General features: G+C 38.5%; 1 pseudogene; it reads right to left on the bottom strand.

Annotated features, from left to right (window-relative positions):
- Positions 13,435-14,255, bottom strand: Or10j29-ps1 (olfactory receptor family 10 subfamily J member 29, pseudogene 1; annotated as a pseudogene).

Raw genomic sequence — 27,111 nt, 5'->3', positions numbered from 1 at the left:
TCCCTCTGGTTGGGTTAGGGGAAAGCTGGAGGAAGCTACGGATAATGGCGACCCTGTAGGGGGACCAGCAATCTCACTTAACCTGGACTCCCAAGATCTCTTGGACACTGGATCACCAAACAGGCAGCATACACCAGCTGAGATGAGGCCTCCAACACATATATAGCAGAGGACTCCTGGGTCTGGATTCAGAGAAGATGCACCTAACCCTCAAGAGACTGGAGGCCCCAGGAAGTGGGGTAGGTGGGGTGGGGACATCCTTGTGGAGACACAGTGGTAGGGTGGTGAGGAGGGGATATGGAAATGTCCAAGAGGGGAGGTGGGCCAGGAGGGGAATAAAATCTGGAGTGTAAAAGTAAATAAATACATTTTTAAAAAGTAAAAAAAAAAGATTCTGTTTCTCTCTGGATAAAAGAAGTTAAAGCAAGGGTCACATCTAAGACTCCTTTCATCCCTAAATTTGTGTCCCTCGCTACTTTGCAACCATGCTACTATGTCATGATTATCTAAGCACAGAGGCTCAGAAGGGGTTCTTCATGCAAGGCAGATGGATTTCTTTTCCTGATATATCACTTGGAAACATGGGTCTCTCATTTAACTTGTCTGTGTATCTAAATTTCAGGTGTTTCTGACTATGTCTAATTCTTTATTTCTGCCTTTTCCTTCATTACCACTTATTTCAACTCCAGAAAGAATATTAAAATGCGGGGATAAGAATTCAGTATTTTGTGCCCCCTAAATTGTATCACTTAGAAGAGAGTTGTTTTGATTTGATACTTCATGAATATTTTCATCTATCTATGTCAAAGAATGAGTATGTTCTACATATGGATGAAATTTACACCCAAACACTTACCTATTTGGCCTACTCTGCCACTTTTCATCTATAACAAATTGTTCCTTGCCAAGACCATAAAGCAACATTAGCTTCCCAAAATAGACCACTACAAATTCTCATGAGCTTCCAATAGCTAATTGAAGGTTTTCTGTAAATCAAGTCAGCAGCTCTTCCCCTGCGGCCATTGGAAGAAAAAGTATATAGTCAGCATCCAGGATGGAAAAAAAAATCCATTCACCTGGTGAATATTTTTTGGGACTTGTGCCCTTGGAGAAAGACTGCTGCCATCATCATTAATTCTTACCTAGTGGAAAAATGAAGAGAAAAGGGACACTTTTTAGAACCCACAGGTAAAGGTTCCTGATAGGCACAGGAGAGGCAGCCAGAAGCCCAGGTCAATGAATGACCTAGAGAACTAAGCTGTCTTCCAGCCTTAGATTACTAGGCTGCCCAGCTCTAGGAAGTTGCTCAGCCATGTTCCCACCCGAAGCTTCATCAACTGCCACAACATTCCTATGCTAAAGCTGTAGTCTGATGATTTGTACACACACACACACACACACACACACACACACACACACACACACACACGGCAATATGTGGGGTTTCTTCCTTTTCTTTTTTTTTTTCAAGAGAAAAGCTCTTTTTATTTTTGGCAATTCTTCTGTTCATAACTATTTGCAATTCTTTTTTTTTTATTAACTTGAGTATTTCTTATATACATTTCAAGTGTTATTCCCTTTCCTGGTTTCCGGGCAAACATCACCCTCCCCCCTCCCCTTCCTTATGGGTGTTCCCCTCCCAACCCTCCCCCCATTGCCGCCCTCCCCCCATAGTCTAGTTCACTGGGGGTTCAGTCTTAGCAGGACCCAGGGCTTCCCCTTCCACTGGTGCTCTTACTAGGATATTCATAGCTACCTATGGGGACAGAGTCCAGGGTCAGTCCATGTATAGTCTTTAGGTAGTGGCTTAGTCCCTGGAAGCTCTGGTTGCTTGACATTGTTGTACTTTTGGGGTCTCGAGCCCCTTCAAGCTCTTCCAGTTCTTTCTCTGATTCCTTCAACGGGGGACCTATTCTCAGTTCAGTGGTTTGCTGCTGGCATTCGCCTCTGTATTTGCTGTATTCTGGCTGTGTCTCTCAGGAGCAATCTACATCCGGCTCCTGTCGGTCTGCACTTCTTTGCTTCATCCATCTTGTCTAATTGGGTGGCTGTATATGTATGAGGCACATGTGGGGCAGGCTCTGAATGGGTGTTCCTTCAGTCTCTGTTTTAATCTTTGCCTCTCCCTTCCCTGCCAAGGGTATTCTTTTTCCTCATTTAAAGAAGGAGTGAAGCATTCACATTTTGATCATCCATCTTGAGTTTCGTTTGTTCTAGGGATCTAGGGTAATTCAAGCATTTGGGCTAATAGCCACTTATCAATGAGTGCATACCATGTATGTCTTTCTGTGATTGGGTTAGCTCACTCAGGATGATATTTTCCAGTTCCAAACATTTGCCTACGAATTTCATAAACTCGTTGTTTTTGATAGCTGAGTAATATTCCATTGTGTAGATGTACCACATTTTCTGTATCCATTCCTCTGTTGAAGGGCATCTGGTTCTTTCCAGCTTCTGGCTATTATAAATAAGGCTGCGATGAACATAGTGGAGCACGTGTCTCTTTGATATGTCGAGGCATCTTTTGGGTATATGCCCAAGAGAGGTATAGCTGGATCCTCAGGCAGTTCAATGTCCAATTTTCTGAGGAACCTCCAGACTGATTTCCAGAATGGTTTTACCAATCTGCAATCCCACCAACAATGGAGGAGTGTTCCTCTTTCTCCACATCCTCGCCAGCATCTGCTGTCACCTGAGTTTTTGATCTTAGCCATTCTCACTGGTGTGAGGTGAAATCTCAGGGTTGTTTTGATTTGCATTTCCCTTATGACTAAAGATGTTGAACATTTCTTTAGGTGTTTCTCAGCCATACGACATTCCTCAGCTGTGAATTCTTTGTTTAGCTCTGAAACCCATTTTTTAATAGGGTAATTTGTTTCCCTGCAGTCTAACTTCTTGAGTTCTTTGTATATTTTGGATATAAGGCCTCTATCTCTTGTAGGATTGGTAAAGATCTTTTCCCAATCTGTTGGTTGCCGTTTTGTCCTAACCACAGTGTCCTTTGCCTTACAGAAGCTTTGTAGATTCATTTGTCGATTCTTGATCTTAGAGCATAAGCCATTGGTGTTTTGTTCAGGAAATTTTTTCCAGTGCCCATGTGTTCCAGATGCTTCCCTAGTTTTTCTTCTATTAGTTTGAGTGTGTCTGGTTTGATGTGGAGGTCCTTGATCCACTTGGACTTAAGCTTTGTACAGGGTGATAAGGATGGATCGATCTGCATTCTTCTACATGTTGCCCTCCAGTTGAAGCAGCACCATTTGCTGAAAATGCTATCTTTTTTCCATTGGATGGTTTTGGCTCCTTTGTCAAAAATCAAGTGACCATAGGTGTGTGGGTTCATTTCTGGGTCTTCAATTCTATTCCATTGGTCTATCTGTCTGTCTCTGTACCAATACCATGCAGTTTTTATCACTATTGCTCTGTAATACTGCTTGAGTTCAGGGATAGTGATTCCCCCTGATGTCTTTTTATTGTTGAGGATAGCTTTAGCTATCCTGGGTTTTTTGTTATTCCAGATGAATTTGCAAATTGTTCTGTCTAACTCTTTGAAGAATTGGATTGGTATTTTGATGGGGATTGCATTGAATCTGTAGATTGCTTTTGGTAAAATGGCCATTTTTACTATGTTAATCCTGCCAATCCATGAGCATGGGAGATCTTTCCATCTTCTGAGGTCTTCTTCAATTTCTTTCCTCAGTGTCTTGAAGTTCTTATTGTACAGATCTTTTACTTGCTTGGTTAAAGTCACACCGAGGTACTTCATATTATTTGGGTCTATTATGAAGGGTGTCATTTCCCTAATTTCTTTCTCGGCTTGTTTCTCTTTTGTGTAGAGGAAGGCAACTGATTTATTTGAGTTAATTTTATACCCAGCCACTTTGCTGAAGTTGTTTATCAGCTTTAGTAGTTCTCTGGTGGAACTTTTGGGATCACTTAAATATACTATCATGTCATCTGCAAATAGTGATATTTTGACCTCTTCTTTTCCGATCTGTATCTCCTTGATCTCCTTTTGTTGTCTGATTGCTCTGGCTAGAACTTCAAGAACTATATTGAATAAGTAGGGAGAGAGTGGGCAGCCTTGTCTAGTCCCTGATTTTAGTGGGATTGTTTCAAGTTTCTCTCCATTTAGTTTAATGTTAGCAACTGGTTTGCTGTATATGGCTTTTACTATGTTTAGGTATGGGCCTTGAATTCCTATTCTTTCCAGGACTTTTATCATGAAGGGGTGTTGAATTTTGTCAAATGCTTTCTCAGCATCTAATGAAATGATCATGTGGTTCTGTTCTTTCAGTTTGTTTATATAATGGATCACATTGATGGTTTTCCGTATATTAAATCATCCCTGCATGCCTGGGATGAAGCCTACTTGATCATGGTGGATGATTGTTTTGATGTGCTCTTGAATTCGGTTTGCCAGAATTTTATTGAGTATTTTTGCGTCGATATTCATAAGGGAAATTGGTCTGAAGTTCTCTTTCTTTGTTGTGTCTTTGTGTGGTTTAGGTATAAGAGTAATTGTGGCTTCGTAGAAGGAATTCGGTAGGGCTCCATCTGTTTCAATTTTGTGGAATAGTTTGGATAATATTGGTATGAGGTCTTCTATGAAGGTTTGATAGAATTCTGCACTAAACCCGTCTGGACCTGGACTCTTTTTGGTTGGGAGACCTTTAATGACTGCTTCTATTTCCTTAGGAGTTATGGGGTTGTTTAACTGGTTTATGTGTTCCTGATTTAACTTCGATACCTGGTATCTGTCTAGGAAATTGTCCATTTCCTGAAGATTTTCAAGTTTTGTTGAATATAGGTTTTTATAGTAAGATCTGATGAATTTTTGAATTTCCTCTGAATCTGTAGTTATGTCTCCCCTTTCATTTCTGATTTTGTTAATTTGGACACACTCTCTGTGTCCTCTCGTTAGTCTGGCTAAGGGTTTATCTATCTTGTTGATTTTCTCAAAGAACCAACTTTTGGTTCTGTTGATTCTTTCTATGGTCCTTTTTGTTTCTACTTGGTTGATTTCAGCTCTGAGTTTGATTATTTCCTGCCTTCTACTCCTCCTGGAAGTATTTGCTTCTTTTTGTTCTAGAGCTTTTAGGTGTGCTGTCAAGCTGCTGACATATGCTCTTTCCTGTTTCTTTCTGCAGGCACTCAGAGCTATGAGTTTTCCTCTTAGCACAGCTTTCATTGTGTCCCATAAGTTTGGGTATGTTGTACCTTCATTTTCATTAAATTCTAAAAAGTTTTTAATTTCTTTCTTTATTTCTTCCTTGACCAGGTTATCATTGAGTAGAGCATTGTTCAATTTCCACGTATATGTGGGCATTCTTCCCTTATTGTTATTGAAGACCAGTTTTAGGCCGTGGTGGTCCGATAGCACGCATGGGATTATTTCTATCTTTCTGTACCTGTTGAGGCCCGTTTTTTGACCAATTATATGGTCAATTTTGGAGAAAGTACCATGAGGAGCTGAGAAGAAGGTATATCCTTTTGCTTTAGGATAGAATGTTCTATAAATATCCGTTAAGTCCATTTGGCTCATGACTTCTCTTAGTCTGTTGACATCACTCTTTAATTTCTGTTTCCATGATCTGTCCATTGATGAGAGTGGGGTGTTGAAATCTCCCACTATTATTGTGTGAGGTGCAATGTGTGTTTTGAGCTTTAGTAAGGTTTCTTTTACATATGTAGGTGCCCTTGTATTTGGGGCATAGATATTTAGGATTGAGAGTTCATCTTGGTGGATTTTTCCTTTGATGAATATGAAGTGTCCTTCCTTATCTTTTTTGATATCTTTTAGTTGGAAATTGATTTTATTTGATATTAGAATGGCTACTCCAGCTTGCTTCTTCTGACCATTTGCTTGGAAAGCTGTTTTCCAGCCTTTCACTCTGAGGTAGTGTCTGTCTTTGTCTCTGAGGTGTGTTTCCTGTAGGCAGCAGAATGCAGGGTCCTCGTTGCGTATCCAGTTTATTAATCTATGTCTTTTTATTGGGGAGTTGAGGCCATTGATATTGAGAGATATTAAGGAATAGTGATTATTGCTTCCCGTTATATTCTTATTTGGATGTGAGGTTATGTTTGTGTGCTTTCATTCTCTTTGTTTTGTTGCCAAGACGATTAGTTTCTTGCTTCTTCTAGGTTATAGCTTGCCTCCTTATGTTGGGCTTTACCCTTTATTATCCTTTGTAGTGCTGGATTTGTAGAAAGATATTGTGTAAATTTGGTTTTGTCATGGAATATCTTGGTTTCTCCATCAATGTTAATTGAGAGTTTTGCTGGATACAGTAACCTGGGCTGGCATTTGTGTTCTCTTAGGGTCTGTATGACATCAGTCCAGGATCTTCTGGCCTTCATAGTTTCTGGCGAGAAGTCTGGTGTGATTCTGATAGGTCTGCCTTTATATGGTACTTGACCTTTTTCCCTTACTGCTTTTAATATTCTTTCTTTATTTTGTGCGTTTGGTGTTTTGACAATTATGTGACGGGAGGTGTTTCTTTTCTGGTCCAATCTATTTGGAGTTCTGTAGGCTTCTTGTATGTCTATGGGTATCTCTTTTTTTAGGTTAGGGAAGTTTTCTTCTATGATTTTGTTGAAGATATTTACTGGTCCTTTGAGCTGGGAGTCTTCACTCTCTTCTATACCTATTATCCTTAGGTTTGATCTTCTCATTGAGTCCTGGATTTCCTGTATGTTTTGGACCAGTAGCTTTTTCTGCTTTACATTATCTTTGACAGTTGAGTCAATGATTTCTATGGAATCTTCTGCTCCTGAGATTCTCTCTTCCATCTCTTGTATTCTGTTGGTGAAGCTTGTATCTACAGCTCCTTGTCTCTTCTTTTGGTTTTCTATATCCAGGGTTGTTTCCATGTGTTCTTTCTTGATTGCTTCTATTTCCATTTTTAATTCCTTCAACTGTTTGATTGTGTTTTCCTGGAATTCTTTCAGGGATTTTTGTGTCTCCTCTCTATGGGCTTCTACTTGTTTATTTATGTTTTCCTGGAATTCTTTCAGGCATTTTTGCGATTCCTCTCTGTAGGCTTCTACTTGTTCTCTAAGGGAGTTCTTCACGTCTTTCTTGAAGTCCTTCAGCATCATGATCAAAAATGATTTTGAAACTAGATCTTGCTTTTCTGGTGTGTTTGGATATTCCATGTTTGTTTTGATGGGAGAATTGGGCTCCGATGGTGCCATGTAGTCTTGGTTTCTGTTGCTTGGGTTCCTGCGCTTGCCTCTCGCCATCAGATTATCTCTAGTGTTACTTTGTTCTGCTATTTCTGACAGTGGCTAGACTGTCCTATAAGCCTGTGTGTCAGGAGTGCTGTAGACCTGTTTTCCTCTCTTTCAGTCAGTTATGGGGACAGAGTGTTCTGCTTTCGGGCGTGTAGTTTTTCCTCTCTACAGGTCTTCAGCTGTTCCTGTGGGCCTGTGTCTTGAGTTCACCAGGCAGCTTTCTTGCAGCAGAAAAGTTGGTCTTACCTGTGGTCCCGAGGCTCAAGTTCGCTCGTGGGGTGCTGCCCACGGGCTCTCTGCAGCGGCAGCAACCAGGAAGACCTGTGCCGCCGTTTCCGGGAGCTTCAGTGCACCAGGGTTCCAGATGGTCCTTGGCTTTTTCCTCTGGCGTCCGAGATGTGTGTGCGGAGAGCAGTCTCTTCTGGTTTCCCAGGCTTGTCTGCCTCTCTGAAGGTTTAGCTCTCCCTCCCACGGGATTTGGGTGCAGAGAACTGTTTATCCGGTCTGTTTCCTTCAGGTTCTGGCGGTGTCTCAGGCAGGGGTCCTGCCGCTCCTGGGCCCTCCCCCACGGGAGCCCAGAGGACTTATACAGTTTCCTCTTGGGCCAGGGATGTGGGCAGGGGTGAGCAGTGTTGGTGGTCTCTTCCGCTCTGCAGCCTCAGGAGTGCCCACCTGACCAGGCGGTTGGGTCTCTCTCTCACGGGGTCTGGGAGCAGAGAGCTGCTGCGGGCCGGGATCCGCGGGTGTGAGCGGTTTTTTCCTTTTCTTATTGGGCATTTTATTCATTTACATTTCAATTGTTATCCCATTTCCCAGTTTCCCCTCCACAAACCCTCTATCCCCCCCACCCCTGCTTCTATGAGAGTACTCTCCCACCCACCCACCCACTCCTACCTCACCACCCTGGCATTCCACTCACTACACTGGCGCATCAATCTTCTATTGGACCAAGGGCCTCTCCTCCCACTGATGCCAGACAAGGCCATCCTCTGCTACATATGCAGCTGGAGCCATGGGTCCCTCCATGTGTACTCTTTGGTTGCTGGTTTAGTCCCTGGGAGGTTTGGGGGTCTGGTTGGTTGTTATTGTTGTTCTTCCTATACAGTTGCAAACCCCTTCAGTTCCTTCAGTCCTTTCCCTAACTCTTCCATTGGAGTCCCCATGCTCAGTCCAATGGTTGACTGCAAGCATCCCACAACCGGTGGGCCTTGTCTAAACTCTGGATATGGTCTCTACAGGGTCTCCCTCCCCTTTTTTGGGCATTTCCTCTAATCTCATTCCCACCAGGTCCTAGGAGCCTCTTGCTTTCCTGGCATCTGAGATTTTCTGGTGGCTACCCCCAGCTCCCCATCCCCCATTGCTACACACCTCTGTTCAATTTCCTGGCCCTCTGTATGTCATCCCTTTCTCCTCCCAAACCTGATCCTACCTCCCCTTTTCCCCTCCTCATCTCTTCCTCCCAAGTTTCTCCCACTCTCTACCTCCTGTGGATATTTTGTTCTCCTTCAAAGAAGGACTGAAGCTTCCACACTTTGGTCTTCCTTCTTCTTGAGCTTCGTATGGTCTGTGAATTGTATCATGGATATTCTGAGCCGTTTGCCTAATATCCACTTATCAGTGACTACATACCATGTGTGTTCTTCTGTTACTGGGTTGCCTCACTAAGGATGATATTTTCTAGTTTCATCCATTTGCCTGTAAATTTCATGAAGTTAGTTTTTAGTAGTTGAGTGAGTAGTACTCCATTGTGTAAATGTACCACATTTTCTATACCCATTCCTCTGTTGAGGGACATCCGGGTTATTTCTAGCTTCTAGCTATTATAAATAAGGCTGCTGTGAACATAGTGGAGCATGTGTCCTTATTATACGTTGCAGCATCTCTTGTATATATAACCAGGAGTGGTATAGCTGGATCCTCAGGTAATACTATGTCCAACTTTTCTGTGGAAGCACCAGACTGATTTCCAGAGTGGTTGTACCACCTTGCAATCCCACTAAAGGTGGAGTAGTGTTCCTCTTTCTCCACATCCTTGCCAGCATTTTCTGTCACCTGAGTTTTTCATCTTAGCCATTCCGACTATTGTAAGGTGGAATCCAATACTCTTCAAACTCTTCCACAAAATAGAAACAGAAGGGGTACTACCCAATTCCTTCTATGAAGCCACAATTACACTTATACCTAAACCACACAAAGACAAAACAAAGAAAGAGAACTCCAAACCAATTTCCCTTATTAATATCGATGCAAAAATACTCAATAAAATTCTCACTAACTGAATCCAAAATACATCGAAATGATCATTCACCATGATCAAGTAGGCTTCATCCCAGGGATGCAGGGATGGTTCAACAGAAGGAAATCCATCAATGTAATCCACTATGTAAAAAAGCTCAAAGGAAAAAAAACACACATGTTCATCTCATTAGATGCTGAGAAAGCATTTGAAAAAAAATTCAACACCCCTTCATGTTAAAAGTCTTGGAAAAATTAGGAATTTAAGGTCCATACCTTAACATAGAAAGCAATATACAGAAAACCAGTAGCCAACATCAAACTAGAGAGAAACTTGAAGCAATCCCACTAATATCAGGCAAGGTTGTCCACTCTCTCTCTATCTATTTAATATAGTACTCAAAGTTCTAGACAGAGCAATTAGACAACAAAATGTTTCTTTCCTTCTTAAACACTGAAAGTTGTAGAATTATAGGCACACTTCCAGTTACTTTCAGCAGAGCATTATGATTAAAAATGGCTTACTGGAGGGTAGAGGCATCTAATGGCAGAGAAAATAAAATTTCCTATGAGGAGTCTTTAGAAGAAGAAAAAAAACGTCTAAATTCTAATGAAAAAATCAGACTTTTTAAAACAAGTTTTAAGGAGATAATTCTGTGTTTTTGACAATTAAATTGATTCACAGTGAATTTATCTCAATCAACATGATGGAATCATTTTTTAAAGTTTATCTACAATACATCATAGCTAAAATTTTGAGCAAAGTTCTTATGTCAATCAGTGTTATAGCAATGGAATTCTAAAAGCATAATAGTTTGGGGATGTCAGGAAATGGACTGAGCCCATAGTCTTGAGTGTAACAACTTCATTGCTGGGTGTTCCCTGATACCACAGCTCTATCAGAAGAAATGAAGGGACGAAAATGAAAAGAAATTGAAAAACTAGGTAGCCAGAAACCTCAGACTATCTCAAAGATTAGCACTCTGGTCCTAGGATAGTTACTCATACTCAGCATAGAAGGGAAAACCCTGAACTAGAAATGCACTGGAGACAGCATACTTGAGAATACAGTATAAACCTAGAGGCTGAGATTCCTTACCAAGAATAATTCCTGAAGGGGACTAATTGAGAGCCTCAGATCAAGCTTCTTTCATCATTTGGAGAAAAGTGTATGTAAGCCCAATGGGTACAAGGTAGGGATGTACATCATTATACCAAATGACTTCAGAAGAGATGATATTAATTCATCATCAGAATTATGTTTAACAGCCTTGAACCAAGTTCACCAGAACAGCGGGGCAAACCTTTTAAATTATATTTTGACCAATGTCACTAAAATGAATCCACCATTAATTCTGGAAATCCAGATACTAAAGGAAAGGTATCTTTATTCCTATTCAAACTCCATGTATGTGTGGTTTTTTTGCATGACTTATGTTTATTTGAATTAAAAGTCTATTCCCACAGACTGTCATTATCCTCAGAACCTCACAGAACCAATGACATATTCAAAAGAAATCCATTGCCTCTGCAGAATCATACCACATGATCAGATGCACTATGGATGCCACCGAAATTATTTGACCTTCAGAGTATGTTTGTTTCCCAATATAGATGATTGGTACAGAGTGCAAAGGTGAGAATGAAGCTTCTTCATTATGTCAGACATCCATTCTCTCCTGTGGCGGATATAATGACATTAAGTGCTGTATTGAACTCAGATTAAAGTAAGAATCCAAGAAACTTCTTAATTTTAAAGAAACAATGTTTGTAAATGACCTACACATTTTTAGTGATTTTTTTTGGCTTCTGTTCATTAATGATCACACATAAGTTGTTAAATTGCTTACATTTATAACACCTGTGTTTTTTCTAGAGTTGAGACTCACCTTAAAAAGGAAACTCTACATCTACGGGGCTCTTTTCAATTTCTATCCTCCTTTACTCCCGTGTTAAAAGTTAAAGTTAAAACAAAAATAAAAACAAAATGGCAGCCTACAGAGGACTAATTTCCAAAATATATAAAGAACTCAAGAAACCTGACATCAAAAAAACCCAAATAATCCAATTAAAATCTGGGATACATATCTAAAAACAGAATTTTCAAAGAGAAATCCCAAATAGACAAGAAACACTTAAAGAAATGCTCAACATCCTTAGGCATCAAAGAAATCAAAATAACTCTGAGATTCCATGTTATACCCATCAGAGTGGCCAAGATCAAAAATGCACAAGACAGCTGGCTCTTTTCAACAGGATATGGAGCAATGGGAACACTCCTCCATTGCTGTTGGGAGCGCAGACTTAATCAGTTTGAAAATCAATATGACAATTTCTCAGAAAATTGGGAATAGCTTTACCTCAAGACCCAGCTATACCACTCTTGTCCATATACTCAAGAGATGCTTCATTCTACCACAAAGACAATTGCTCCACTTGCAATCGCAGCTTTATTTGTAAAACCAGGAACTAAAACCAGCTGATGTTTCTCAACCAAAGAATGGATGAAAAATGTTGTGCATTTACACAATGGAGTGCTTCTCAGCTGATAAAATGACATCACAAAATTTGTTTCCATCGCGAACAGATGAAACTAAAAAAAAATTATTCTGAGTGAGGTACCTCAGACCCAGAAAGACAAATACGGTATGTGCTCACTTACAAGAGGACATTAGCTACAAAGTAAAGGATAGCCATGCTAAAATACACAGACAAAAGGAAGGTGAGAGACAAGGAGGGCACAAATGGGGACTAAAAATCTCTCCGTGAAGGAGAAATAAAATAGACATTTGTAGAGGAAGAGAGGGGCATAGGATCAGGAGAGATCAGGAGGGATCAGAAGGGATCAGGAAGGATCAAGACCTGGGAGAGATAATTAAAATTGGGCTGGGGCATCTCACAGATGACTCTCACAGAAAACTCCCAGAAGCTCTTGCTCTTAAAATTTCTCTGTCCCCTCTACTGCAATGTTGCCTGAGCCTGGGTGTGGAAGATGTTTTATAGATGTATCTTTTGATATTTGACTCCAAATTGCTGCTCCAGTTATGCTTGTTAGGGAATGGAAACAACACACGTGTCCTTCAGTTGATGAATGAATAATCAAATATACATTGCAGAATATTGTCAAATATTATAGAATACTCATTTATAAAGAAAAACAAAATCTTTAACTTTGCAGGCAAATGGTGGAACTAGAAAAGATCATATTCAATGATCTAGCCTAGGTCCAGAAAGACAAATGTTGCATTGTTCTTTCTCATTGGAGGCTCCAAGCTCCAAATCTTCAGATATAAGTATAGTGTTCCCCATCGAAAGGAAACACCTCTTTGCCACAGACAAAACCCACTACAAAAAATGATCAAAACACATTAACCTTTTGGCATTGCCTCCATTTTCATCTGTGTTCTCAGTTATGAATCTCAGGACTGTGGACAGCACCTCTCTCTGTACATGACCCATTTCTTTCCCTGTGCCTTGGCTATTCCTAAGTCAATAGAGGACTTCTATCTTCTTTGAAGATGTATCTTCAGAGTTTTGAAGTTATCCTGATTATAATACTTTTGTATCTCCTTGCTTATTACAAAGGCTACACATTGACAAGATGTGTTCAAACTTATTTGTTCATGACTTTTAGGATCCTGCTAGACTTTTAGACTTCTGTTTGTTTGTGTAACTAACAAAAAACTTTGTTAGGATGTGCATGGTCATTCACAAACGCAAATAAAGCCGTGTAGGTGTGAGTAGCACATGTGTGCAAACTTTTCTATCACATACTTCCATGTAAGCTTGAAGTAGGAGCCAGATAAATGTAACTATCCAAGGAGGATACTCCTGTTTTATCAATCAATTCAACATAACTTGCTTTTTAATTTTGACCCTATAGGTAAAGGCATTATTGAAAAGGCAGAAAAACAAATCCATACTTGTGAAACCAAAGAAAACGTCTTCAAAATATGTTATATCAGGAGGAACAAGATCTAAGACCCATAGTATTTGCAGAGCAACTTTGACCTTCATGTTTCCAAAACTGTACACCACTGGATTCAGTAGAGGAATAATGATAATGTAGCTCACTGAGATGAGCCTATCCTGCCCCAGAGAACTCTGGGACTTTAATTTAGGTAGATGATTGGAGCACAGCATAATGGATGATGACCACTGTGAGGTAGGAGGCATGGGTGGCAAAGGCCTTCTTTTCACCTTGAGCTGAGGCAATCTTAAAGATGGTGGAAATGATAACAATTGTAAGGGATGAAAACGAGACCCATGGATAAGACAAGGACACTGACAACAAACTTTATAATCTCATTGGTATTTGTTCAGTCCAGCTTTAGCAAGGGTTTCAAATTGCAGAATAAATGAACAACAAAGCCATCATATAAGGGCAGACCAAACACTGATATAGCTTGGACAGTAGCCATGCTGAGGCCAATTCCAAGGAACCCACATGCCAAGCAGATACAGGATTTCCTACCCATGCTGATATTGAATATTTTAGGTACTTGCAAATGGCCACATTGCTTTTATAACTCACTACTCTGCTAATAAATCAGTTGTTGATGCCAAAAGTTAGATAAAAGAAGAGCTGGGTTGCACTGCCTTGGGTAGCTATGGCCAAGTAGGGATTAAGGAGGCCAAAGAACACATGAGGAATGGTGGTAATGGTAAAGCAAGTCTAAGAGATGGAGATCATGCTCAGCAAAATTCACGTGGGTGTGAGAATGATGTTCCAGGTCAATGATTGTCACAGGGATCACATCCCAACACTGGGACCCTTCAGCAATCATCTTTTGCTAATCTACCTGTGCAGATTGTTGCAAACATGAAAAGTTCTAACCACCCCTTCAGTTTCTATTTTTTTTTGTTTTTTTAATAATATTTTTGTATTTTGACAGTTCCATACATTTATATGTGTATATTGATCACATAGTTTCCCATTGCTTTCATGTTTACTCAGGCTCTTGTAACTTTCTATTGGGGTTAATTTTAGGACCAGCATGAATGAATTTCAGTATATACATATGCAATGAGACTGATTTTTTTGCTGATGGGCTCTCTGTTATGGTTCTTCACCCAGCAAAGGACCTGGGTGACACTAAAGAATGTTCCCTTAATGACAGCTAATGTTCAGCTTTGTGTGTATGGCCACCTTATTTCAGGATCTCCCAGCTAAACTTAGAGTTTATTAGCTGTTTTTCCAGAACCAAGGCACCCATCAAAGTACTGACAGTTGTCTCTATCTACTTCCAAAAGAGTGGACCACATTGAGCCAGTGTATCTATAGATCTTCCTCAGTCTCCACTGAAAATAAAGACTGATCCCTCTGACACTGAAGCACTAATTGGCAGAGAAAGTTCAGAACAAGAAGAACAAAATATTCTAATCCCTTAACTATGTGGGTAAGAAGATTTGTGTCTGACCATTTGATTGGATAAACAATTGGAGGACTCTTTCCTAGAGAACATCATTTTCCCACCCTAAGTTTTCACTGTTTGTCTGTGGTTTTTGTTGAGAATTGGGGTCTCTTGAGATTTGCCCCTATGCATTAGCATGACTGTTGTCATCCTTGACTTTTTAGGCAGCCATGTTGTTGAGACTTCACAGGTATCCCTTCCATAACATTTCTAGGAGAAATAATCTCACATCCAAATTCCTGTTTCTCTGGATCTTATACTCTTTCCAGCACTCTTCCATGGTGTTCCCTGAAACTTAGATTCATTAGTCATATGGATCAGATGGGGCTGGATCGATTAAATCAGATGGGGTTGAATACCACAGGATCACTTGCTTTCTGTATCACATATGTTGTAGTTTTCTGTCATGCTTTCCGTATGTTACACAGTGCAGTTTCTCTGTCGAAGGATGAGGACTACACTTGTCTATGAATATAAGGACAAATATTTTGGAAACCATGTGCATGTAATAATATAGGCCCTGCTCAGATTGTATCTAGATATTTAGATACATATACACACATACATATAATTTATTTAAATATATTTTATTTATTTATTATATTCTTTAATGTGTGTGTGTGTGTGTGTGTGTGTGTGTGTCTGTGTGTATAGTTGTGTGTATGCCTGGTATGAAACAATTTAGGACCAGGAATCTGAGAAATTGTGATGACTGGATGAAGCAAAGAAAAAAATTATACATTTGAATTTTGATTTTTAAAAATAAAATTTTAATTAATTAATAAAATAATATTTGATCTTACTTTTAACTTTTAAAAATGGGTGAGAACCACCCAAGATTAAATGTTTACAGACTCTTGATATTCCGACTTCAAACTCTAGATTTTCAGTTAGTTCTTTGTCTTCAGTCAATTTCTATTTCTTAAAATGGTTGGCTACTATACTGCAATTTAATTTTATACATTTTTTGCTTTCTTCTTGTCACCTTTAATAAATATATTGTTAATTCTAACTTTTGACACTGTCCCATTTTACTTCGACATACGTATCCATTAGAATACAAGTTTTTAAGCATTATGGCATAGAACCTGTTACAGATATACTGTACAATCACATAGATAAAACTATTGTAAAAAGATCTAACTATAATTTAAAGGAAATGCTCATAGAATAAACTGGGGATGCGTGATCTCCCAGAGATAGGGGTAGAGATAAATAATGCTCAATTGAATTTTAATTTTTTTACAATACAATGATTCTCCACTTATTAAGTAAAACATTTGGAAGTCCAATTAATCCATTCATGAGAAGTGTAACTTTCAAAGAACAGTTTTGGAACAAATGTTTAGATTTACATTGTTCATAATTCCATTAAAAAAAAAACCCACAGTCACACTGCAAATTCACAAAACAGAAATAACATTTTAATATGGAAAATATTTAATATTTGCTTTAAGTGTATTTGAGTTTAAATATATATTATTCCTCTTATACCTTTTTTCTTTTTGCATTTAAAATAATTTAATTTTTTAATTAATTGTTTTTATTTACACTCCAGACATTGCCCCTCCCAGTCCCCACTGCCATAGTTCTTCATCCCATTCCCCCTCCCATTTGCCTCTGAGAGGATGCTCTCCTCTCCCCGACCCCATGTACAGTCTGAATAGACTTATGCACTTTGATGCCTTTCACTTTCTCAAACTTAGAGCAGAGAATCATCTTTACTTGAATTGTGCACACTGTTCATTCCACATATGTGATCCAGAAATATATGTTACTTATAAAGTTTATATGTTTACAGAACAAAAGGACCAGACACCAAAGAAGAGAAAACAAATAGCCTAGCTTATCCTACCTCACAGACTAACTCAGATGCTACTCCTCAAAAACCTCTGATGAACAACGTCAATACAACTACACTAAGATTACACAGTCTCCCAGACTGTTCTACCCAGGACTTCAATGAAGCCCTGTCTGTATTTTCCATCCCCACAGATACTAGACAACAAATGATACAAGCTGGGTTTCCTATGACTTGGCCAATTTTGTAGTTTTCTTAGGGCTCCCCAAATATGCTGTTGCCCCAGCATAGCTGAAACAAGCTAACGAGGATGACACCCTGTTATCAAGCATTGGAGGGTGGCCGTTTGATGGGTGATGGTTTTGATGGATGTTTGCCATCATATAGGGAGTGTGGTCACAATTTGTTTATGGTCTTAGTCAGAAAGGAAACAATGTAAAGGAGATTGGATTCAAGATTTCTTTTCCCCTTTCTTATTTTTCTCTTTAATCTTTTTTCTCTCCTTTATCTAGTGTTAGGGAAAGAGGAAGAAAATAGATGAAAAGAAAAAAGGGGGGATATAGGAATGAAAGGATTAAAGAGTAGATTATTAAATCTACTTTTAGTCTAGAAAGCATTAACAAAATATTTCACATTTAGTATATATTTTGTATATTGATACAAAATTAAAATTATATTTTGCTACAACATACAGTCTAAATGTTTCAACCCTTATTTTAAATACTATATCTACATAACTAATTTAAAATACAGTATTAGGTTTTAGTCCTTTAAAGTTACTATTACAAACTGTTAAGGATAATTTAAAAAAAAACAAGTTTGTAATCAGTCATGTGAAATACTAGTATAACTAGCTGCAGAAATAAACCTCTTACAGATGTTTTCAAAGTCAAACAGATAGTAGTAAATAGCTAGAAACAAGCAGTGTTTGCCTATTCAGATAGACTATAGATAGGTGGTCATCAAAAAGCTCACAGATCTACAGAATATGTCATTTAAAGAATTTTATTAACAAAAGGCTTTTCACAACAGCGAGACATATCTGATCTTGGGAGCACTTCCACATTACCTCAAGGAAGATAACGGATATCAAAGAACCTACCTACGGAGTTTGCTTCAAATGTGGTAATCTAGCCACTGGGCAAGAAACTGCCCTTTCCTCAACTGCAGACAGCATGCTGTCCAGGCTGTGGAAAAGCAGAATGCAAAGGAGATTGACTGCCAAGCCTTGTCACGGCAATGTATGCAAGTCCTTCAATATTCCTGCTTCACAGAAGAGTCTGTCAGATACACTTGGCCAGAGGGCGAAAAATAGATGCTCCAACATTACAGAGGAACCTTGTGTGCCTATCCAGGTATCCAGCAACCTCTGTGATTTCCACAGATTTGGAAGCTGCTTGCTCTGCACTTCTTGTTTCCTCACATCATAGTTATTCTTCTCTGGTCTCTGATGGAGTTGAAGACTAGATCGGTGTCCTTTTACAATTTAGATTCATTTGATTTTGGACTCGCCAAGATGGGATGTAATGTGGACTGAACACTATGAATGTAATTCTTTCCTGATAGTTTTTATAATTGTTCTTATTGCATATCATGTCATATTAGAGAAAGAACATATTAATTGACTGAAGCGGGGAGATAGTGGAGTGATGCTTTTGTATACCATATGAAGATATGTCTCTTCCCTTCATTACCTGCCTAAGGCACCTTCTGATTGGTTAAAATAAAAATCCTATGTCCTGTAGCAAAAGGCAGAATAGTAAGATGGATGTCCCAGACAGTGAGAGGAACTCTGGGAAAGAGTTGGGCACTGGAAGATTTGCCACCGAGATGCAGAGGAAACTGGAAGTACGAAACCGAGGAAAGGTAACCAGCCATGTGACAGAACTTACATTAGTATAAATGGGATAACTGAGTTATGAGCTAGTTGGCAATAAGAGTATTTTAAGGCCTGGGCATTCATTAATAAAAAAGTAAGTCTCAGTGTCATTATTCAGAGCAAGGGTGGGCATAGAAAGACCTACAGATTCAGTCTCCTAATCCATAACTGGTTCTAAGCCATAGTACCATCAACCTGGGAATTGTGTTTAGAAATTGATTTTAAATTTGTGAGACAGAAGTTAACATAAGGAACATGTCTTCATGAATGCCCTCAGATATAAATTCTGAGCTCAATGCAGTTACTCTAGGAGTCTAGAAAACCTCTGGCAACTTATAGAGCTCTTTAACTGAAACGTAGACTCACCTGTAGGAATCCTAGTAATGGCTGTTCCCTGAATGCTGTGGTGGAATACGTGTGAGGTAGCCATCAAGACCTGCCTGAACCTATAGGAAGATCACAATGACTCAAGTATCAAGTGACACCAGGCACTTAGGAGATGTATAGAGTATATCAGGTTAAGGAAACAATAACAATACTAATTAGTTATTTGCTTGTAGAGCCTTTTGATGCTATTTAATTGATCATGATATGCTGAATGAAAAAAGGAGGGAAATGAGTCTTTGCAATGAGAATAACAACAATTTTTAACCACTAGTATTGGTGAACTAAATTCTGCCTTGAATTAAGGTAATGGAGAAATATGACCTCTCACCTAAATCATACCCTACAGTAAGTTTGTATTCCCAGAATGCCTTGAATGGCTATATCATCTTGAATACTTCTCACACATCATTGATGCAAACACACATTATAAGTGAATTTGCAGCCTTACCTAAAGAGAACTGAATATATTCATCAAAGTGACAGGTTTTTAAAGATATACTTACTTTCAGAATATTACTGGTCAATGCGACTGAACTGACACTTATCCATAGATAACAAGCAGACTTCTGCTTGAAGACTCTTGAATGTCACATTAAGAAAGGGAGTCTTGGCTTTAGTGTTTCTTACAATACCAGTTTACGATGAATTCAGTGACTCACAGTCATATTCTAGTTTATTTTCTCGCTTCTTACTGTATCAAATGAGATAGAGTTTGGCAACGTATTGCACGGTTATCGCTTTAACCTGTTTCCTGAGATAGCCATGACACTATCAGTTACGAGCGACATGCAGAATAAGAAAAACCTCTGGAATTAGTCCAGTGTAAACATCTCTACTACTAATGTCTTATGACATAGTAAGTTCACTGTATCCCACATGTACCTGCATTTCAAGGATATATTAGAAGAAGACAGGGCCACCTCTTTGTTTAAGATCTCTGCTCTGAGAGTTGACAAAGAAAATTAAGATTCTCCATATAATGAGTTAGACACTATTCTATCAAGCTGTCCCAAGAGGCTCACACTGTAACCCCTTCCGATTTCTATGAAAAGCCACACTTTCCATAGATAATCACTTTCCGCGAACTGACTCTTGGGTCACTGCTGGGTAAAAGCCAGGTCTCTGGACCGTGTGTGTTAAGATTGCCATGAGAGATTAGCTATTGGCTTCTCAACAATTCAGGATTTTATCATTTTGTCCAGCTCCAAAGCATTCTCACTGCCCTGCAACAGCTGTCACCCCCATTGTCTTTCCAAGTCCTGAACTGCCAGTCTTTGTTTCACTTTATTTTATATCTCTGTTGTAAATTTATATGCGACTGAAACATCGCTTCATAAGAAGCTCTCCTAACTCAAAATCTTCCTGAAGTTGTGCAAAGCCTTGGGCATCCTCAGTTTCATGACCTCCAATATGATCTTTATCATGATCTTCTCACACATGTTAGGCTGTTTCATGTCTTGGAAGGAGTTCCCGTTAATTCCTCAATTCTTTCGCTCATCTTCTCTTTCTCCGAATTTCCTTCCCTTTGCCATCTGACGGACATGTGTCTTCAATATTCCAGCCTAAACACTACGACTCAGTAAAACATTGAAAGACACATCCTGCACCCTACAATTTCCTTCCAATATTTATTGACCATCTAGTGATACAACTGTGAATTTGTTATTTCCAATTTGCCTGCTTGTGCAGACAGCGTATACACTGATCAGCACCATCTCCTAAATCCTGCCCACAGTCTACTTCACAAACCAAGAGCCTTAGAGAGACTACTTGCACTGTGGAGTGGCCAATCAGTTTGTACAAGGGGTGCAGATGTCTAGAAAATATTCCATTTTAAAATTTGTACAAACATAGTGATGACTTAACTACAGCTTGTTATGATTCAGGGCTAGATATCTCTCTGGAAGAAAACATCATCACTGGTTTTGTGGTGATAGTATCCCTAGCTTACATACTGCCTGGCACTTGAGCGGATGCTCTATGATGTTTTTTCAATAAATGTGGGAAACAGCCTCAGACATAGAATACCAGATAATGTCTTTGGCATGTTTATTCCAGGTTTGTTTTCTTAACAAAACAGATTTCAGTTTCTATGATACAGGCTGCTCTTGTGAGTCACTAACCAAAAACAAGGAGTTTCAATCTACTAATTGCCCCAATTCCTAACAAGGCCCCTGAGAGGGAGCCTCACACGGGGTCTCTGGTGCCCTCTGTGCCCAGGAACAATTCCCTCTCTCAGGAAGTCTTCGGAGTACCAGAATTGATAGACCTGTTTCCCTTTCTAGATAAACCCAGACAGCATTCTTAGATTTAGGGTTTCCAGAGTTTTCTGCTCTGCAGAGAGACTCTCTGAGGCAGGCAAGAGTCAAAGCTTCAGCCTGGAAATTGTCACTAAATTATGAAATTCCTTCTGACACTCTGGAAACGCTCACCTGCTTGTCTTAGGATTTTTAGCTTCTTCCACTCTGGCTTCTTAAAGCATCTGCTCCGGGTCTTTTTTTTTTTTTTTTAATTGCAGACACAACAGCTCCTAAGAAAAGTTCTATGATTTCCATTTCCAGTTTTCAAGAAGTAAGTATTTGTTGAAACAAAAAGTAAATGAAAAGCAGAAGGGAATTGACTTTTAAATTTTCTGCTTTTCATCTACTTAACCCTCTCTCATTCTGATGATTTTCATGATATTAAAGTTTCAAACTTTCTTGAAAACTTTCACAATGGCTGTTTGAGACCTAAGTGAAATGTAGTATTCTTGCAGGTTTTATTTTAAATGATGGAAGAATCTGCTGAAAGTCAACACAAAGACTGTAAAGAAGGCCACCATTATAATATATGTGTGCAAGTATATATTTATATACCTATATACATATGTATATATAAATATGCATACATTTACACAAATGTATAAATGTATATGCATGTATTTATACATTTGTATAAATGTATGCATATACATATTCGTGTGTTATGAGTCAAATGTATGTGTGAGTGTGTGTGTGTGTGTGTGTGTGTGTGTTAAGTGAATATATATTGCTTTAGGGTTTGTTTGTACACTTGGAATTTAAAATAGTGGTCAAGAAAGGAACACCATTCTTCCCTGAACCTCTCCCTTCTTTCAGATATCAAAGAAAAAATGCGTAATCACTGTGTAAGCCTCACCAAGTCTTTTACTGTGACTCTTCACAGAGAATATCCAAATCAGCCCCTAACAAAATAACCTATTTTTTATTTCAAATTCTACAATCATATTTATATGTATAGAAGGATGCGTTGCTTCACACTTCCCCCATGATATCTTCTTTAAAAGGTAATAATAGTGATTATTTCTGAGCGTGTTCATGATGTCTTTATACAAGTACAAAGTAATTTTCTGAAGTACCAGTAAAGAACATTTAGAATTTGAACCATTTTACTATATATTTTACCATTCCAGTTTCAGATTGCCTTAACAGGACCGAGTATGGTCATTGTTATCACATCAGACAGACATTAGAGCGACCCTCTGTATTTCCATTCAGATGCATTGGTATTTATCTTTATTGGTCATCTTTACTAATAATCTCAGACTAGCGGCAACTACTTCCTGGCCTCAGCATTCTGTCCACCATTCTCACAGCTGAGACAAAATTTTTTATTTCATGATAGAGGTTTTGGTACCAGCAGACGTTTTGGAGCTACAGATCAGGATGTACAGGCTTCAGAGGTAGCTCTTCGATATCCGTGATATTGACAACCCTTTTGTCCTTTTTTTGAAATTATTTCTTCGCATGTGCACCATGGGGCTACTTCTGCAGAAGAACAAAAAGCTCTTATAGGCAAAAATCCATACACACTTCTGTCATTTTAGAAATGGAGCTGCTTACCTAAATGTGGACTGGGATCTGAGAAAAAGTCAAAATCCACTTGTGTGTGCCGTCTGAAGGAAAAGTGGTAAGCAGACATTAACATCATCTGGCTTTCTCTCTGCTATCACTTTGTGTCCATTCTCTCAGGCAGCGGTCCAGTGTCTCCACATTACTGAACACATCACTGCCTCCTGCCTATCTCTATGCCAGCTTTTCTTTTGCTGACCCTTTCCATGCTCCATATTCCTGAAGGTAGGAGTCCTATGCTCAGTCCCTCACAGAGCTGAAGTTCTGAAGTCTAGGTATTTAATTACTGTGTCCTGGTTCTGGTTACTTGAGGAAGAGCTTCTGTGGATATCAAACAAAAGGATGAGTCTCTTCCTGCAGAGTGGAAATACTCAAAAACGTTCCATCGTTCACTGGTTCAAGTAACAGGTACTTGTCAAAAGCCTAAAAGAAGCCCAATATTGGATTGGTATCTGGAACTTAATATATATTAGCTGTGTATTCTAAAAGCTCACGTGAAATGTCGGATTCATTAAAGTGGGAACAGGTGTGTCTCTGACTCTTTTGCCTTCTCTCGGGCCTCTATTCCTCCTACTGGGTTGCCTTGTCCAGTCCTGATGTGAGGGCTTCGCCTTCACTGATTGTATCTTGCTTTGTCCTGTTTGATTGTTGGCTTTTGCAGTCCTGCTTCTTTCTATAGAGAAATGGAAGGGGATTGGATCTAGGAAAGAGGGGAGATGGGGAAGGAGGAAATCTGGGAGTAGAGGAGGTAGGAACTGTAGTCAGAATGCATTGTATGAGAGAAGAATTTATTCTCGAATTTAAAAATAACATCAACAAATAATTAAATCACATATGACAAGAGGGATCAAAGAATAAATAAGATGTAAATAATAAATGATGAGAGGGACATATAAATGGAAAATATAAGAGACTAGCCTTAAGGAGATGAGTTTTTAATCCCCACCTATCATGTAATATATACACATTATCCTTCAGCACTCATTTTTTTTCCTTGCTAGGACTGTTTTTCCCTGTGTTAGCACCGCACCATCTTAATTATAATCTGACGTCACCCCTAAGCACTGATATGTGAAAGATAAATCCTCTCCTTTTCTTTGGCTGCTCCTGGGACTTGATCTTGTCATAAATATTAGTATTGTTAATCCAGCAAACATGTACTTAAGAATAACCAACTAGAGGTTATTTACGTAACTTGTATTGACTACACAGATCAATTTAGGATTAGGTAAAACAGTGACAGACTGTCTTAGTATTCTTAAATATACCTGTTTATTTCAAAATTCTTTAGTATGATTCATTAGGATTTGGGGATTTTTTTTCTATAAAGGTCTTATTCGTGAATACTTGATATTTTTTAAAATGATGATAAATGATACGTTTTCTAGATTTACAATTTGGCATGAATTTACTAAATCAGAAATTCAGGGGAGTTTTATGCCAAAAAGCATGCTAAGCTCTCTTAATAATTCTGATAACTTATCAGTAACATCTTTTGGATTTTCTATGAATGCAATCTGTAAGTTAAAAGGCCCATATTATTTCTTCTCTCTCAATCATGGAATCTTTCATTTCTTTTTCTTACCTTACGAGGATGTCTGGAATATCCAATATCATGTTGGACAGAAGTAGATAAAGCCGCCACACTTACCTGGTTCTGAATCATGAAGAAAGCCCTTCAATACCTGGGTACCAAGTATGAAGTTGACTGTAGGATTGCTGCCTATCTTTATCAGCTTAGAGAAAATATTTTATTCTCAGATTTCTACATGTTCTCCTCAAGCGCAAATATGGAAAAAAATTAAAAACCTGTGTTAGTAGCAATTCAAATAATCATGACATTTTCCCTTTTAAACATCTTTTTCGTGAAACATATAAACGGATTCTTAATTTTTAACTAATTTTTCCATTCAAAACAAACCTTCATCATTAATTCACTTTATTTACTGATAGATTTAACTTGTTAACATCTCATGCAAGAATTTGTTATCTATATTTCAGAATCATATTGGTTTCATAGTGTTTTCTATGACAATGTAACATTGTAACTTTATTAACATTTATATTTTGAATTAAGTTTCTTATATTTTTCTTCTGATTGGATGTTTTTCTTTTATTTTTGAGATCATTATAATTACTGCATTTGTCTCTTTCCTTTCCTAAATCCAAGACTTCCCATATACTCTAAATATATATATACAAATATATATACACACTATATATATACAAATATATATACACACACTATATATAGTCTGCTCAGCCTATTTTAGGTATGTTTTCATTGACACTATTTCATTTGACACAAATTCATGTGCTCTTCTCTGGAGATTATCTATTTTTCTCAGCATTCCACCATTGCCTGTGGTTCTTCATGTATGATTGAAGCCTGTGCCCTACTCCCATACATTTTGGCGTGTCCATTGTTTTCATCCTTATACAGCTCATGTTTGCACAGCCCTGTTGGTAAGACTTATGAGTGTGGAGTCTGAAATTATTAAGTGAAAAAAAATCTCCCAGCAAACTCCCTGATCCTCTGCCTCCGATCTTCTGCAATGTTCCCTGAGTCTTAGATGCAAGAGGTTTTTGCAGATCTATCTGGTGAGGTTGGACTCCACAGTTTTACATTTTGTTTGCTTGTAGATTTCCTACCTGAGAATTGGAGTTGGCCTCTGTGAGCTGGGACTTCTTACATCAATTAAGAATTAAAATTTTCCCCCAAAGACATAACCACAGACCACTCTGATCTAGTTAATTCCTCAGTTGAAGTCTCTCCACTTAGTTGACTCTAGGTTGTGTGAATTTAAAAATTAAACCTGACCAAGACACTAGGCTTTTCAGAGCTTTTGTTTATTTTTTAGTTATTGGTTCCTTAAGAAGTTCTTACAATATGATTTGTTCATTTTCATCCCTCCCAAACTGCTCTCAGATATACCAGTTCCTTACCCATCCAAATTTGTATCCATCTTTAACACAGAGTGTCCAATTTGTGTTAGTCTTATCTTCTTACATATGTGGTCTTCCACTGAAGCAAAGTCAAGCAACCAGAGACAAAATTAAGTCTTAAAGAAACTGACTCTTCCTCTCCCAGAATCTATCAATTTCTAATAGTCCCATGCTTATGTGGGATTTCATATCTACCTTGCTTCTCTGTGTTGAGATTTGGTCAAAGTTTGCACAGAGTTTGTGCATGTAACAATTACTCTGACGTATGTGCAACTGTCCTATCTATTGTGTCTGCAGGACACTGTTTCCCTGTGTTCCCTAACCACCTCTGCCTCTCCTTGACTTTTTCCAAATAGTTCCTAATAATCATCATGAGTTTGTGTAACTATGGGTTAGAATGCCAAACATTGACCTTTTCCAAGCTTTTTAAAAATATTTTCTGATTTGGTTACACCCGACTCTAACAATGTAGTTATTTTCTTAAAGATAATCTAGTTTTAAGAAATTTTCAAGATGGCTTTCATGGACTGTTAAGTATTCAGTTCTATAAAGTACCATTGTGTACTTAAATAATGCTTTAAATCAAGTTCTTAATTAAAGCTAATTAAATTATACTTTTATTTGTATCCCAGGGATCCAGTCTATCATTTTGGAAGGATGCATTGATTTTTTTTTTAAGACAGGCTATCTCTTTGTAGCTCTGGTGGCCCTGGAATTCACAGTTTGACAAGTCCGGCCTGCAACTAACAGAGATTTGTCTGCCTCAGCCTCCCAAATGATTGGATTAGCATGAACTCCGACTACCCAGTTTTATTTTTTGGTTTCTTTGCGTTTATTTTGGTGTTTGTTTATTTAGTTTTCCTTCATTTGTGTGTGTGTTCTATCATATGTGCAGGTATGCATGTACATATGAGCCTGTGTGGTGTTCAGATGTGTTCAGCTGTAGTTCCTTAAACATCAACCATTTTAATTCGTTTATTTTTTTAAACACTGTAATGCAGAGTCTTTCATTGGTCTGGAACTCATTAAGGCTAGGCTGACTGGCCAATGAGCACCAAGGATATGCCGCTGTCAACCTCACCAGTGCAGGGATTATAAGCAGAGTCCACCATGGTTGGCTCTTATTTATATAGTTTTAAAATTTAAGTTCTAATGACTGAATTGAGGGGGCCATGCTTGGGAGACGAGGACTTTATGAACTGAAATTTATACAGATCCAACCATGGAGTTTTGAACTAAGTCTATGCCATAGACAATGTTTCTCTATAGTATACTTAGGGTCAGGATCATCTCTGGTACTAAGATTTGTATTGACCTTCTCTTTAGATTTCAGATCCAAGGTCCTCA

The sequence above is a fragment of the Rattus norvegicus genome, chromosome 13 (genome assembly GCF_036323735.1).
Source record: "Rattus norvegicus strain BN/NHsdMcwi chromosome 13, GRCr8, whole genome shotgun sequence".
In the NCBI taxonomy this organism is placed as follows: Eukaryota; Metazoa; Chordata; class Mammalia; order Rodentia; family Muridae; genus Rattus; species Rattus norvegicus.
Note: the sequence above shows the minus strand (reverse complement) of the source record. Positions and strands in the feature narration are given on the sequence as shown.